This window comes from Colobus angolensis, unplaced genomic scaffold (genome assembly GCF_000951035.1).
Source record: "Colobus angolensis palliatus isolate OR3802 unplaced genomic scaffold, Cang.pa_1.0 Scaffold388, whole genome shotgun sequence".
Classification (NCBI taxonomy): Eukaryota; Metazoa; Chordata; class Mammalia; order Primates; family Cercopithecidae; genus Colobus; species Colobus angolensis.
The window spans coordinates 321,226-336,658 of record NW_012117243.1 but is presented as its reverse complement, the minus strand read 5'-3'; the positions used below and the strand labels follow the sequence as shown (position 1 = coordinate 336,658).

General features: G+C 39.8%; 1 long non-coding RNA gene across 1 annotated transcript; it reads right to left on the bottom strand.

Moving 5' to 3' along the window:
* Nucleotides 1-249: 249 nt before the first annotated feature.
* On the bottom strand, nucleotides 250-14,669 carry LOC105520738. Its single transcript, XR_001003178.1, has 2 exons — nucleotides 14,575-14,669; nucleotides 250-817 (listed from the first exon to the last, which is right to left on the bottom strand). It is a non-coding gene; the product is annotated as an uncharacterized LOC105520738 (long non-coding RNA).
* Nucleotides 14,670-15,433: the final 764 nt, after the last annotated feature.

The window sequence follows — 15,433 nt, the reverse complement described above, 5'->3', positions numbered from 1 at the left end:
GTGCAGTGGCCGGATCTCAGCTCACTGCAAGCTCCGCCTCCCAGGTTTATGCCATTCTCCTGCCTCAGCCTCCCGAGTAGCTGGGACTACAGGCGCCCGCCACCTCGCCCAGCTAGCTTTTTGTATTTTTTAGTAGAGACGGGGTTTCACCGTGTTAGCCAGGATGGTCTCGAACTCCTGACCTCGTGATCCGCCCGTCTCGGCCTCCCAAAGTGTTGGGATTACAGGCTTGAGCCACCGCGCCCGGCCCAACTTTCAACTTTATGATATAAATAACTTTGCTTATATTGAAGAAGAAAAAAGAGCAAGGAACCTTCGATAGTCCTTACACATTTCTGGGAGGTGGTAGCTAGTGCCATGCCCTACACTGCCCAGCATTCACAATAACTTACAACAATAAAATCACAGCTTTTGCCCCAAATAACTTCATCTGTCAATCAGACATGATAAATTGGATTATGAGATTATTAGCACATAGTTAAATGTATTTAAATTGCCATTTGCACAGCTGATGGAGATTTCTATAAATGAACACTAGCACCAGAGCCTATACGACATGGAAAATAGCATACGTAGCATAAATCAGGCAAAATATTTGGGATCATGTATGCTTAATATGTGATATATCTGAACATTTTTCATTAGCATTTTGGCATTTTCTTTCTCCATCCTACCTCTAGGTTGTGTTGCTAATGGACAATATAGAGGGTATAAAGTATCCAACTTCCTTCTTCTTTTCCTTAGTTGGAGCTGAGCAATCCATTGGCACATTCAGTGGGGCAGGAGTGGTTGGCAGGGTTAGGGCTGATGAAGAAGCCTGTGAAATCACAGTATTGACTACTTAGGGGTGTGGAACAAATAAATGAATAAATCAACAATAATGGCAAGCAGGTTTCTCACCTTTGGAGAAGAAATTACAAATATAGAAAGATGAATGCTGCAATTAAACCTGCAGTACTGAATTGGAATTGGAAGTGTCAGTGTAGAAACATGGTTTTTAAATATACATAAACAGAAATAGACAGAGCTGTAGGTGTGCATGAGTGGGTGTGTGTATACAGGCACATCTTTTCTAGCTCTATCTGCAAAGAGGGCCTAGATGCAATGACACCCTGATAGAAATAAATATCCAGGGTACTCAGGTGTTGATTTCAAAGTAGTAGCATTCGCTACTAAGGAAAAACCAAAGGTCCTTGGTAAGTGACTGAATCAAGGACTAGAGCAGGGAAACAAAAAAATAAGCCTGGAATATCTTGTGCCGGAAAGTAAAAGCATGTTCAAAGAATTGTGAGGACAAGTCTAAAGGAGAAAAAAGCCAGCTTGAAAGGGCTTTTACTAACAAAGCCTGGGACAACTTGATCATCAAGTATTATAATTATAATATTGGAGTGTAACTCATTGAGTAAAAGAAGATTCTGAACCAATACTGGTATACATGGTAGGCAGATAGATAAGATAAATGATATACAGATGGATGAATGGATGGATAGATGGATGGGTAGATAGATGGACAGATAGCTCTATCTTATAGCAGAATAACATACATGTAAAGGGAATGATAGATTATACAAAATCACCATTTACCACCCATTATAGAAATAATTTATGTAGGCAAAGGTCATCAAAGGATGATAAAACTAGTGGGTGAAAGCTCAATGAGAAAGAAGATATTTATAGTCTCAAACTATTCTCCACAAATTATTTAATTATTCATTACTTAATATGTACAAAACACATATTAAATATTCTAAACCCAGAAAATACCATCTAAACAAAGTAGTAAGACTTAAATAGCACCAAGTATGAGACAACGAACATCATGTACCTGCAGAAATCATGTACTAAGAACACAACATCAATACATGGTACTTCCTCATACAATGTATAAATCATAAAGAAAACATGAGATGAAACTAAATTCTGGAACATTCTGTAAAATAATTGTCTTATATTCTCTAAGAACACCAAGGTAATAAAGACAAGGAAAGACTGAGGTGCCGGGCGTGGTGGCTCACACCTGTAATCCCAATACTTTGGGAGACCGAGGCGGGTGGATCACGAGGTCAGGAGATCGAGACCATCCTGGCTAACATGGTGAAATCCCGCCTTTATTAAAAATACAAAAAGAATTAGCTGGGCGTGGTAGGGGCGCCTGTAGTCCCAGCTACTCGGGAGACTGAGGCAGGAGAATGGCGTGAACCCAGGAGGCGGAGCTTGCAGTGAGCCAAGATGGTGCCACCACACTCTACCTGGGCAACAGAGGGAGACTCCGTTTAAAAAAAAAAAAAAAAAGGACAAAGACTGAGGAACTGTTCCATATTGAAGAAAACTGAAGAAACATGACAACTAAATGCCACATGTGATCTTGGATTGGATCCTGGACTTCATAAAGAATGTTATTATGATAATTGACAAAATTTGAATGGGGTCTATGGATTGGATGGTAATAGGTTATCATTGTCAATTTCCTAACTGTAAAGATTTAATTGTGATTACATAGGAGAGTGTCCTTGTTTTTAGGAAATACACATTGAAAGTAATAATATACCATGTCTGAAACTTACTCTCCAATGCTTCAGAAAAGTATATAGTAATATGCACATATTATGCATATTGTGTGTTGTTGTGTGTATAGAGAGAAAGACAGACAGAGAGAATGGTAAAATAAATGCACTAAAAGAATATTTGGGAACTTGATGGAGGAGTACTATCAAGATTGAGAGATCTTTGTGTTGTTTCTGCATCTTTTCTATACATTTAAAATCATTTCAAAACAAAAAAACAAAAAAGCTTAATTTTCAGTACCCCTCAATAAAATAGCAGGAAGCCCTCTTTTTTTAAAACAACAAATATGTGTGTGTACACATACACACACAAATACAAGCAGCAATGGCCCAGAGTCTACAAACAATAATTCAAGGTTATATTAAACTATCAAAATATAGCAAGGAAAAATACTTGTCCATTTCACCCAGTTCTGTTTCCCAGAAGATAAATCTCAAAATTTGGGTTCCAATTTTATGTCCACTTTTCTCTATTTCAATTTATTGATTTCCAGTTTCTCAGAGAATTATTTTGGCAGATTGTACCTTTTCTAATATTTCTCAGTGAGGCCACCTTCCAAATATTCTGTCTAAAGTTTTATAAATGTTCTCAATATAACCACATATCATATCTCTCCCATGTGGAAAAATAGAGAGATTTTTAAAATTCATACACAATACCTAGTATTTTAATTTGAGGAACTGTGCCTGAAAATTAACTTTTTCTCCCCCTAGTGTTTGGACGTAAAGCATGGGGCCTTGGATGGTAGGCACGGAAGACGGGTATTACTAGAGGTGTTTCTTTCCAGGATAGGAGTTTTATAATACAATAAATTTCATGTTTTCTGTGTGATTTTCTTTAATTCTAGATATTATCTTTCATGATTAAAGTTTAAGACTATCTTCTAGTTAGGATATCTTTTAGAAAGAAAATCCTGGTCTCAGTATGTGAGTGATAAGCTATAATAAGCAATTCTCTGTGTTACACTCTTTTAAGTTTTAAAATTTTAAATCAATTAACAACTCAGTTTTAGGAAGTATATTAGTCAGGGTTCTCTAGAGGGACAGAACCAATAGGACATATATATGTAAAGGGGAGTTTATTAGAAAGAATTGACTCAAACTATTATAAGGTAAAGTCCCACGACAGGCCATCTGCAAGCTAGGGAAACAGAGAAGCTAGTAGACTGGCTCAGTCTACATCCAAAAGCCTCAAAACCAAGGAAGCCAACAGTGCAATGCTTAGTCTGTGGCTGAAGAACTGAGAGCCCCCAGGTGGCCACTGGTCCAAGTCCCAAAGTCCAAAGGCTGAAAAACTTGGAGTCTGATGTCCAAGGGCAAGAGAGGAAGCAAGCCTCCCGCAGGCCATGGGAAGAAAGAGCTAGACAGAGAAGACACAGCAAGCTGCTTATCCCCTTCGTCAGCCTGCTTTGTTGGTGCCACGATGGCAGCCAACTGGATGGTGTGCACTCAACGTTTAGGGTGGGTCTTCTTCTCCCAGTCCACGGGCTCCATGTCAGTCTCCTCTGGCAACAGCCTCACAGACACACTCAGAAACGATACTTCATCAGCCATCTAGGCATCCCTCAACCCAGTCAAGTTGACACCTAATAGTAAATAACATAAAAGTTATAAACTTCTCCCCCAAAAGAAACTAAATGCTGTGTTTGCTATATTGTGATGATGAAAAAATTGAGTTTTGGTAGAAATCTAGTGTTACAGAAGTCCCAGCTAGATTAAAAATGGTGATGATGAGATGATGATGTCGATAGTAGTGGTAGTGATGGTGCTGATTGTGAGGATGATTATAAAGAAGAAGGAAGAGGGAATTAGAATGACAATGTTAAGGATTATATGCACCAACATTTGAGAGCCTATTTAGGTCCTGTTTTAAGTGCCCCACATACCCTTAGCATACTTAATCATTAAATAACTCCATGAGGTAAGTATTATCATTATGCACATTTTGGAAGTGAAAAATAATTAGTTCCAGAGAGATCAGGTAAATTGCCAAAGGTCACAGAATGAACAAAAGGTAGAACCAAGCTCCAAACCCAGGTCAATATGTCTCCCTCGCAGTAACATGTTGAATTGGGAGTTGCCCTTCTCCTTCCTGGCCCGTCTGCCAACACACATCAACTATATTCCCTGAATGTTCACAGAACATAGAAGTTGCATAGAAAATAATTTTAATCCTGTCCACTGTTATACTTCAGATATACAGACATATATGCCTGACATATATAGGGGGACTATGGAAGCAACATTATAGATGGCAACCAAGAAGCCTGTGTGTTAGAGAAGAGAGAAATTCATAAGTGAGGGCAGCCTTGGTAACTGCTTGAAGGGAGCAAGAGCAGTGGTTTGTGATACAGACGCTACTAGAATCCACACTAACCTAGAGAAAGTGTTTCTCTGCTCTGGAAAGATGAAAACTAAATTGCAAATCTGAAAAACAACCAAAGATTCCAGCAACTCTGCTGAGTGGCCTTCTCCCCGTCTCATTGCCACTGAATAGGGGATGTAAGAGGGAGAAGGTACTACCCGGATCACGGTGGGGAAAGCAGTCACGTCAATCACGTTCAAGGTAGAGAAGGTCAGCACAACTGCCTGGGCAGCCAGAGGGGACATCAAGAGCCAGCGGGCATTGGAGCAGTCCAGCACTCAGCCATCAAGAAGGACAAGCTGAGAAAGAGCTGCAGCAGAGGCAGGCAAGGGAGCAGCAAAGCTGGGGTATGCATTTCAAACTAGGACACCTTTCTTGGAAACCTGAACTGAGACCCCAAAAAACAGAAGGACTGAGTTTCTCTGTTTAAGGGTGAGAGCTCTTCAGTTCTGAGACCTAGAAGTAAAGCCTTAAGGTGGCCTATTCTCAGGTCTACAGAGTCTAGGCACCCAAGCATGCTTGGGTTAACACTAATTTAATAACAGGCTACTCTATTTTTAATAAATATCTAGATTTGCTTTCTTGTATTGAGTCCTTAAGATGCCTACTTTTACTTTATAAGTTTCTGTTACAAAAGATGAGCCAGGAAAAAGCAAACTATGATTCTGTGTGTTTTCCTAACAAACCATTCAACCATCCAAATGTGAAAACTGATGATTTGCTATCTTTCAGACTGCTCTTCCCACACGGTGGTAAAAGCTTGTTTAGACATTCAAACGGATCTGGTGTGCTACCATGACTTCATTCATTCACTCATTCAGCAAATATTTGTTGAGCGTTTACTCTGTGCCAAGTACTTGATATGCACAAAGCAAAGATTCCCCACTCTCATGAAGTTTGTAGTGTGGTGAGAGAGATCACTTACATAATGCATAATTAATGGGTTAATATTGGGGATGTTAAAAGATACAAGTGCTATGGAGAAAATAAAAAGTCAAGCAGAGTAAAGAAATAAGAAATGGCAGACAAGGGTTGAAGTATCAAGGTTGAAGTATTAAGTTTTAACATTTCGTAATGGAAACAGTCAGAAATGTTTAATGTGATCCATTCCCAGACTGTCTCCAAATACTCCACCAACAACTCACTGTAAGGTTGTCCAGATAAGAACTTCAAATTGGAATTATTTAACTTGAATTATTCAATTCAAATTATTAAATGTAACTATTTAACGTATAGGATGACATAATTGAGTGATACATCATAGAGTTGTATAGCTTTCGAAATGAAAAAGGTCTAATTAGAAAACTGATGACTTCTCATCCCATAGGTAAGAAAATTAGACCCTGAGAATTTAGGTGATTTGACCAAAATCACTGAGTCAGTAAATAGCATTAAAATGTAGTTTTATCAAAAAAGTGTTTTCTGTAAGCACAAATTTCAGTTTTTTTGTAATGAGTTTACTTCTCTATTTCCTGTTTACTTTTTATTCCTAATTTCCACACAATTAGGGAATTTCATTCCCAATTCATCCTGTTTCCCTCTGCCCTGCTCCTTAGTTATTTAGTTGTGTGTGTGTGTGTGTGTGTGTGTGTGTGTGTGTGTGTGTGTGTGTGTCCTTTAAGGTGTTTCTTTATGCAGATACAAGAAAATATGAATATATTATTTAATCACTTGTAAATACAAAAGTAACATGTAGATACTGCTTTATACTTTCATTTACTTAGTTGTCTTTTAAAAGAGATTCCTTACCTATTTCCTTAAATTCTGCAGTTCCTACTTTGCAATGAAGGATATAATACTAGCAATGATCTTTTCTCAGTAGAGATTGAGACTGTGGAACAGAGTTCTTTAATCAAGGTGCAGATAACAGAAAGCCTGACTTACAGAGATTCAAACAAATAGGCATTTTATTCTTCTCTTACAACAGAATCTCCGAAGTCGGTGGTTGCTGGCATTGAGTCAGCAGTTCAGGGATGAATCAGGGACCTGGATCTTGTTTTCTCATGCTACCATTCTTGAAAGTTGGCTTTTATCTTCTTGCTTGCAATTGTAAAAGCCTATTGTACCTTTAGGCATTATCTACATGGATGGAGAGAGGTGATTAAGAGGCCCCCTCCTCAAGCAAGTTTGCATGATTGTTCAGGAAAGAAAGCCCTCTCTGCTAGCCCTCCCATCACACTTCACTGGCAAGAGCTGAGTCACATGCCCACTCTTAGATCAATCACAGGCCAAGAGGAATAAAATTACCTTAGCCATATAAACCAATCAGATATATTGGGATGCCAATTTTTTGTAATGGTTGCATAGTATTCCATTATACAGAAATAACTGGTTCTCTATTGATGGACTTTAGATTGCTTTCAATCTTACACTATTGCAAGCTATGCTGCAATGACTATTTCTGGAATTATGCTATTTTGCACAATTGCTACTTTATTTGAAAAATAAATATCTAGAAGTACGAATTATTTTAACCAATTTTAAATGGAAACAATGTTCTGAAATACTTAGTGCAGAACAAAACATGATGACATGTTTGTGAACATTATTTTTAGGTTGATTGATCTGATTTAAGTATGTTTCATTCATTGATTCAGCAATTATTTTTAGATTCACTACTATAGAGAGAGCTCTGTATAATTTCAAGGAATACAACCATAATCTTTGCCTTCAAAGGACATAAAAGTTTGAGAATGTACCAGGCTGAAGTTAATTAATTTAAAACTTTTTCTTATTTAATGTATGTCTTAATATTGATAATGTTCAAATGGAGGCAATTAATAGACCTTTTTCTCCCTAAGGTATATATAATCATTTTTCCAACATGGAAAGGCAATCCTTCAAAATTTTAGACATTTTACTAAAATAACTTATTAGCCTTAGGGTTGCTATTAATATATTAATTTTGTCATTGTTATGGTGACTTCAAATAAGTCTAGTTTGCAGTTTGACACACTGATTCCTCTGGGTTTTTTCCTACACTTTAAGGTTTCACTGTGCTTCCCTGGATATAAGTTTTGTAGACCAGTTCCTGAAAGAGAGGGAACAATAGCCCAACTCTTAAAGAACAAAATATTATTTTCAAGATTGTTTTGCCACATATTTTCAGGAAAGAATTCAGAAGTAAAGGCATTCGTTAAAATTTTTTCAAACATAAGTGGAGGCCACTAAAGATACCCACTCTACGAAATTGACACTTACAGAGCTGACAAATTGCATAAAGGGCCTTTGTGGATATTGGTACTAGCTATTCAGACAGAGGAGGCTGTCCACCAAGAATTTATCAGGGGATCTACAGAAAAACTAATTGCCCAAATCTCAGAATGTTCCTAGCCAGTGTTGTTAGGGAATAAATAATAACAAACAATTAAGACACCAAGTATAAGGAAATAAATATCTTAAGGTTAAAAAAGTAACTCATCTAAATTGAGGACCTCCATGAAGAGGGTTTGAGTCAGATCTAGAGCTGTAGTCCAAATTTGAAGTTAATTGCTACTTTTATAGGGCCAGGGAAAGCCCTGGCTTCAGAACAGTGTCGTGATTGGGAGCATAGTGATGGCTGAGGATAGGATGCTGTGGATCCTATCCTCAGCATCTTATAGTGGAAATATCCCATGAGTCAATGATTTACCTTCTGAGTCCCAGTTTCTTCAGCTATTTGACAAAAATAATATGCCTACTTTTATTCAAGACCTGAACAAAAAGAATCTAATGTAACCACTAGACAACCTGCAATGTGTTGAAACTTGCATATGAGTATGCTGTTTGGTTTTTGCTGGGCACCTTGGTTAGCATATCACTAAAGACTTTCCCAGGCCTGACCTGAGCTTTCTTTTCCAGCAGCACCTGTCTTTACACCTTACCTCATAAATTTCACTTTCAGAAAAAAAACAAAAACAAACAAACAAACAAAAAACTCCCCATAATGCCACATTGTAGTTCCCCATGCTGTTTCACATCTCTGTTCCTCTTGCCTGAAATACTTTCTCTATTTTCCTCATGACCAGCTCAAGGGTAACATCCACCAGTGGTGTTTTGCTCACCACTTGCTTTCCCACAGGGCCAAGTCATGCATGTGCATGTGTACCCATGTGTGTTGGAAATGGGAAGAAGAAAGACGGCAGGAAATGGGCAATGAGGCTTGTTGTGGTTTGAGTTTGTTCCCCACAAAGTTCATGTGTTAGAGACTTAGTTGCCATTATAACACTATTAAGAGGTGGAGTCTTTAAGATGTGATTAGGCCAAGAGGGCTACATCCTCATAAATGGAGTAATGCTGTTATCCTGGGAGTTGGTTAGTTATTGAGAGAGTGGGTTCTTGATAAAAGGGTAAGTTTGGCCCCACTTCCTTCTGTCTCACATGCTTGCTTGCTCTCTGCCATGGGATAATGCAGCAAGAAGGCCCTCACCAGATGTCAGTGCCATGTTTTTGGACTTCCCAGCCTCCAGTACTATGAGCCAAATAAACTTTCATTTGTATAAATTACCTAATCTGTATTCTGTAATAGCAACAGTAAACAGAGACAAGTAAAACAAGGCTGAAGAGGTCTTTCAAGACCAGATTGAGAAGGGCTTTACATGTTACGATAAGGAGTTTTACCTAATATTATGGGCAAAATCTTAGGGAGTTTACAGAGTATTTTAGTAATGAGAGAATCAGATACTTTTTATTCAGAAACATGATCTGACTACAGTGAGGAGGATAGATTGGAGAGAAAGAAAATGTCACAAATCCAAATGGGGCCTGCCAGACAAAGAAAAATTTCACTGTACATTGTCTTCTCCTCTCCTTTGGAGTTTCCAGAAGTTAGTGGGTTTGTGCATGGGTCCAGTGAGGGTGGTATTTCACAAGAATCCTGGAGACTTATAAAGCATCACGAAGTGAGTGTCTGGGTCCCTGAGGCATGAGTCTAATTGTGGCAGCCCAGCCTCTCCCCCTCCCCAAGGTCTGCTCTCAGTTCCTCTCTCTTTATAACAGAAGACAGAGGGCAACACTAATATATTCCAATACTAAAAAATAGAGGGAAAGTCATATAAATAGGGGAAGACAGCAAATGAAGAAGAAGCATGCTTAGAAGGGCATTTACTGGCTGGGCACTGTGGCTTACACCTGCAATCCCATCACTTTGGGAGCCCAAGGAGGGTGGATCATGAGGTCAAGAGATCAAGACCATCCTGGCGTGGCCAGCATGGTGAAACCCTGTCTCTACTAAAAATACAAAAATTAGCTGGGTGTGGTGGCACGTGGCTGTAGTCCCAGCTACTCAGTAGTCTGAGGCAGGAGAATCACTTGAACCCAGGAGGCGGAGGTTGCAGTGAGCCAAGATCACGCCACCGCACTCCAGCCTGGCAACAGAGTGAGGCTCTGTCAAAAAAAAAAAAAAAAAAAAAAGGCAGTTACCATTTTTTGTTCATCAGCTCTATGCCAGTGGCTTTTCCTTTACAGTGGTCCTCAAATTTTAGAATGCACTGGAATCATCTGGAGGGCTTATTAAACCATAGATTCAGTGATTCTGATTCTACAGGTTTAAAGTGGGGTGAATAATTTGCATTTCTAACAAGATCCCTTGATAGGCTGATGCTGCTGGCCCAGGAACCACATTTCAGAAACACTGTCCTATTTTCTCTCTTGAACACCTCAATAGCATAGCAGGGTAGTATTAACAGAAGAAGAAACACTTGAAGAATTAAGTGGCTGGGTGCGGGGGCTCACGTCTGTAATCCCAGCACTTTAGGAGGCCGAGGTGGGAGGATCACGAGGTCAGGAGATAGAGACCATCCTAGCTAACACGGTGAAACCCCGTCTCTACTAAAAATACAAAAAATCAGCCAGGCGTGGCGGCGAGCGCCTGTAGTCCCAGCTACTTGGGAGGCGGAGGCAGGAGAATGGTGTGAACCTGGGAGGCGGAGCTTGCAGTCAGCCGAGATCTCGCCACTGCACTCCAGCCTGGGGGACAGAGTGAGATTCATCTCAAAAAAAAAAAAAGAATTAACTAACCTGCCCTCTGCCCTAGGTCAACTAGTATGTAGGAAACAAAACTTGGAAATCAGATTCTGTTGGGCTTGAAAGTCCACATTTTTTATCTCACACTCCTCTTTCTTCTACAGATGTCTTGAGACAGAGGACAGGGCAGAGGAAGCTCCCGACTATTTCCTTTCCACCAGGGTCCAAAGTACTCACAGCACAGAAATGTGAGGGTTGAGTTTAAAGGAAAATCTTGTATCTCTGAGTATCTTTTTTTCTCCAGAAACCATTTCAACTCCTTGAGTTCCTCACTGTGGCCCAAAAGGTAATGTCCAGATATTTGCCTGTGCTCAGATAGTATCTCCTCTGAGGGAGGCTCTAAATGAACATCCCACTTTTCTACATGCAACATAATGCCTGGAAGCATGTCATCTGCCCACATGCATCTTGCCTTGGATGCCTTTTCAAGTGAGTTTCAGCCTCCATGATGCTTACATCACTTACCCCCAGCACTTCCAGGTAATTTTATAAGGAATCGTCCCACTGTGCTCCCTGCAGACCTCTCCCCATCTTTTTCATAAATATTTCTACATGCTATAGATGACCCATCAAACCCTGTTTCCAACTTCGAATGATTTGTTTGAATGCTTTCACTTGCTTTTGTCTACTTTGGGCTAGAACAAAGAGAAAACAAAACCAAAAAAATAAAAAACAAAAACACTGCCACCCTGGAAAAGCATTTACTTTGAATGTACCTGTGCTTTGAAATTAATTGTTTTCTCTACAGATAATAAGTATGTAAAAAGCCAAGATGCTGCTTTTGACCAAAGGAATCATTTAAACCCAATATTTCATTTTTGCTCCTTTCTGAAAGGTAATACTCAACTTACAAAGTGGACAAGGTTTGCATGAGGAGTCTTTAAAGTCTTTCTGTGTTATTTATACTGCGTATGTTCCCACATTACAATCATCAAAAGAAGGCTAGTTCCCCTAAGATTTTTGTTTTCTACGTAAGAGATTGTTGTTTTTGGGGTTTTTGTTGTTGTTGTTGTTGCTGTTTGTTTTTCTGAATAAGGAGGTAGTAAACATCAAGAAAAAATTTTGCCCAAAGCAGAACTTCATAATCCTCCCAAATTTTCAAACTTACCTCACCAGTATAGTTTCTATTGACTTAGTTAACTTAGTATCAGCTGACCTAGGCTTGTTGTAAGTTCATATTCCTTGACTTTAGGTGGCATTTTTGTCCACGTGGGGTTTAATTAATTTATTATTATTATTTATTTTTAGACAGGGTCTCACTTGGTCACCCAGGCTGGAGTACAGTGGTGAGATCATTATTCACTGCAGCCTCCACCTCCCAGACCCATGCAATCCTCCTGCCTGAGTCCCCCAAGTAGCCGGGACTACAGACATGAGCCACCACACATGGTGATTTTTTGTATTTTTTGTAGAGACGAGGTTTCATCATCTTGCCCCAGCTGGTCTCAAACTCCTGATCTCAAGAGATCTGCCTGGCTCTGTGGGGTTTTTAAAATCATTACACTATATATAGTTTAGATAAGTAAAAAACTGCATTTTCATAAATCTAGATTTTAAAAATGTAATGCATTCTTCCTCTTCCTCTCACTTTTCTTCTTGTCTCCTTCTTTCTTTCCTTCTCACCCTTCCTACATTCTCCTTCTCCCTTTTCCTGTCCTTTCAATCCCTTCCCTAACACTTCAGCCCAAAAGCTATTAGGCAGGACGGAGCAAGACACAGTGGGAAGGAGGACTACTCAGTTTCACATGTTAAAACTCCAGTGAGATGAACAGGGTTCTGCACTAAGGTATGGTGGTGATGGGTGGCCCAGCATGCAAGGTTGCCAGATTTAGCAAATAAAAATACAGGAAGTCCTGTTAAAATTTGAATTTCAAATAAACAGTGAATAATTTTTAGTACAAGTATATCCCATGCATTATTTGAGACATACTTATTTGAAATTCAAATTTAATTGGATGTCTATCTTTTATCTGCCCAACTCTGTGTCTGAGCCCAGTGTGGATGGGAAGGGCGTTCACATGGGAAGGGGCAGAGGGGTCAGCAGGTTAGTATGGGGTGTCAGAGCCAAGCAAGATGCCAGGAACATCCCAAAAAGAGAGGAACAATGACCCAAGAGATTGTTTATGCACATGGGAATTGATCGAGTAAGAAAATACATTGAGGAGAATTTTGAAGATGGGAGCACAAATTTGGAGTGGGAGAAAACTAGAATGAGACATGTTACGGGACTGATTGAGCTTAGAGATACCGGTGTGAACGTATGGTTGATAACTTTAAAATGCCATATGTACAGATTTGCTTTATATGCATAGAATGCCTCTAGAATGTGCGCAAAAGAGTTGTAGCAGCGTTTACCTCTAGGGAGTAGGAGTGAGTGGCTGGGGCACGAGTTGGAAAAATTACTTTTCCTTATTTTCCTTTGCTACTTTTTAAAATTTTTATTTACATTTAATTTATTTTTTAAGTTTAAATTTTTAATTTAAATTGTACTGTGTACATTTTCTGCACTAGAAAATGTATTTTTAAAATATTGAAGAATTTAAAAAATACAACTGGCTTTATTTCAAATTAGAAACCTTAGAGATTTTCTAGGCCAAATTCCTGTATCCTTGAGGTCACAGAAACAAATATAGTAGTGAGAAAGGGCTCTGGATTCAAATTCTGATGCTGTCACATGGCAGCAAAGTGCCCTTGCCTCTCTGAACGTCGCTTTCCCCCACTATAGTGCAGAGCGCAGAGCAAGGGCTCTGAAGTCAGCCTGCTTGAGGATGAGTCCTGTTCAGTTTTACCTTGTCCCAGTGCATGAGCTTGGGCAAGTCAACTGGCGTCTCTCAACTGCAGACTTTATGATTGCATTAGCTTTATTCCATCAAATCTAAGAAGCCCTGGGCTGCTTGAAATGCACAATTATTTTATGTTCTACTAACAACTTTTATAAGTGCTAGAATTTATTGTAAGATGTCAACCACTGTGAAATGCAGGCTGATTTCAGAGACATTAAAATGTGAAAAACATGCATCTTAGAATCAATGTAGTATGATCACACTTACTAAAGGGGAAAACATGACAGAAAAAGAGGTTCAACGGTAATCGAGAAGTAAGTTGACAGAAGTGAAGATTATCAGGCTAGCATCCAGTAAACATTATAGATGGGAGAAAAAAGGAAAGTGAAGATATAATGGGAGGTAAATACTTCAATCTTTGCACAATTTAGACCAAGAAAATAAAAACAGTTTGCACGCACTTGTGAGCAAACCAAAAATATAAACAAAATAGAATTGGGGTTTCCTCCCAGGAAAGGTTGTACTGCTGTCAGTAATGTGACCAAGGCGATGGCTCAAATCCCAGCACTTTGGGAGGCTGAGGCAGGCAGATCACTTGAGCCCAGGAGTTCAAGACCAGCCTGGGAAACAGGGTGAAACCTCGTCTCAAAAAAAAAAAAAAAATTATCCAGGCGTGGTGGCGCACCTGTAGTCCCACCTACTTGGAGGGCTGAGGCAGGAGGAACACTTGGGCCAGGAGGTTGAGGCTACAGTGAGCCGTGATCTTGCCAAAGCACTCTAGCACCGGCAACAGAGTGAGATTCTGTGTCTCTATTAATAATAATACTAATGTGACCAAGAACTGAAACCCACTCCCTACCTTATAATGACACGTTACCAGGAGGCAGCAGATGTGTAGTTCTCAGTTGGGCACGGAAGCAGGCAGCACTGAGGACCAGCCAGTTGAGTCGGGGTATAGACTGCCTCTGGGCTTGCAGCTGGGTGAAGTCAAAAGAGATAATAAAAAGGGGATTTGGGGAGGTCTGTAAAATATGTAACCTAAGCATGAATGCCTGAGAACTTTGGGGGAACTCTGGGCCTGTTTAATTCTCCTGTTGACCCTGATGAGACACTGAAATTTTAAAAAAGAGCAAGACATGATGGTGCGTCTGTGTAGTCCCAGCTACTAGGGAGGCTGAGGTGGGAGGATTGCTTAAGCCCAGGAGTTCCAGATCAGACTGGGCAACATAGCAAGACTCCTTCATTAAAAAAAATGTTTTAGGCCAGGTGTGGTGGCTCACACTTGTAATCCCAGCACTTTGGGAGGCCGAGGCAGGCAGATCACAAGGTCAGGAGATCGGGACCATCCTGGCTAATGTGGTGAAACCCCGTCTCTACTAAAAATACAAAAAATTAGCCGGGCTTGGCAACACGTGCCTGTAATCATAGCTACTCGGGAGGCTGAGGCAGGAGAATTGCTTGAACCCGGGAGGTGGAGATTGTGGTGAGCCGAGCTTGCATCACTGCACTCCAGCCTGGGTGACAGAGTGAGACTCCATCTCAAAAAAAAAAAAAAAAAAAGTTTAAAAAAAAAAAAAAAAAAAAAAAATAAAAAAAAGGCCGGGGAACTAAAAGGCCCTCAACAACCAACAAACAAGCAACAACCCAAAACAAAAACGAAGCCCGGAAAGAAGGAAACAAAAAACGGGGGCAAAAAAGGGCAACGGTCAAGAACCCCG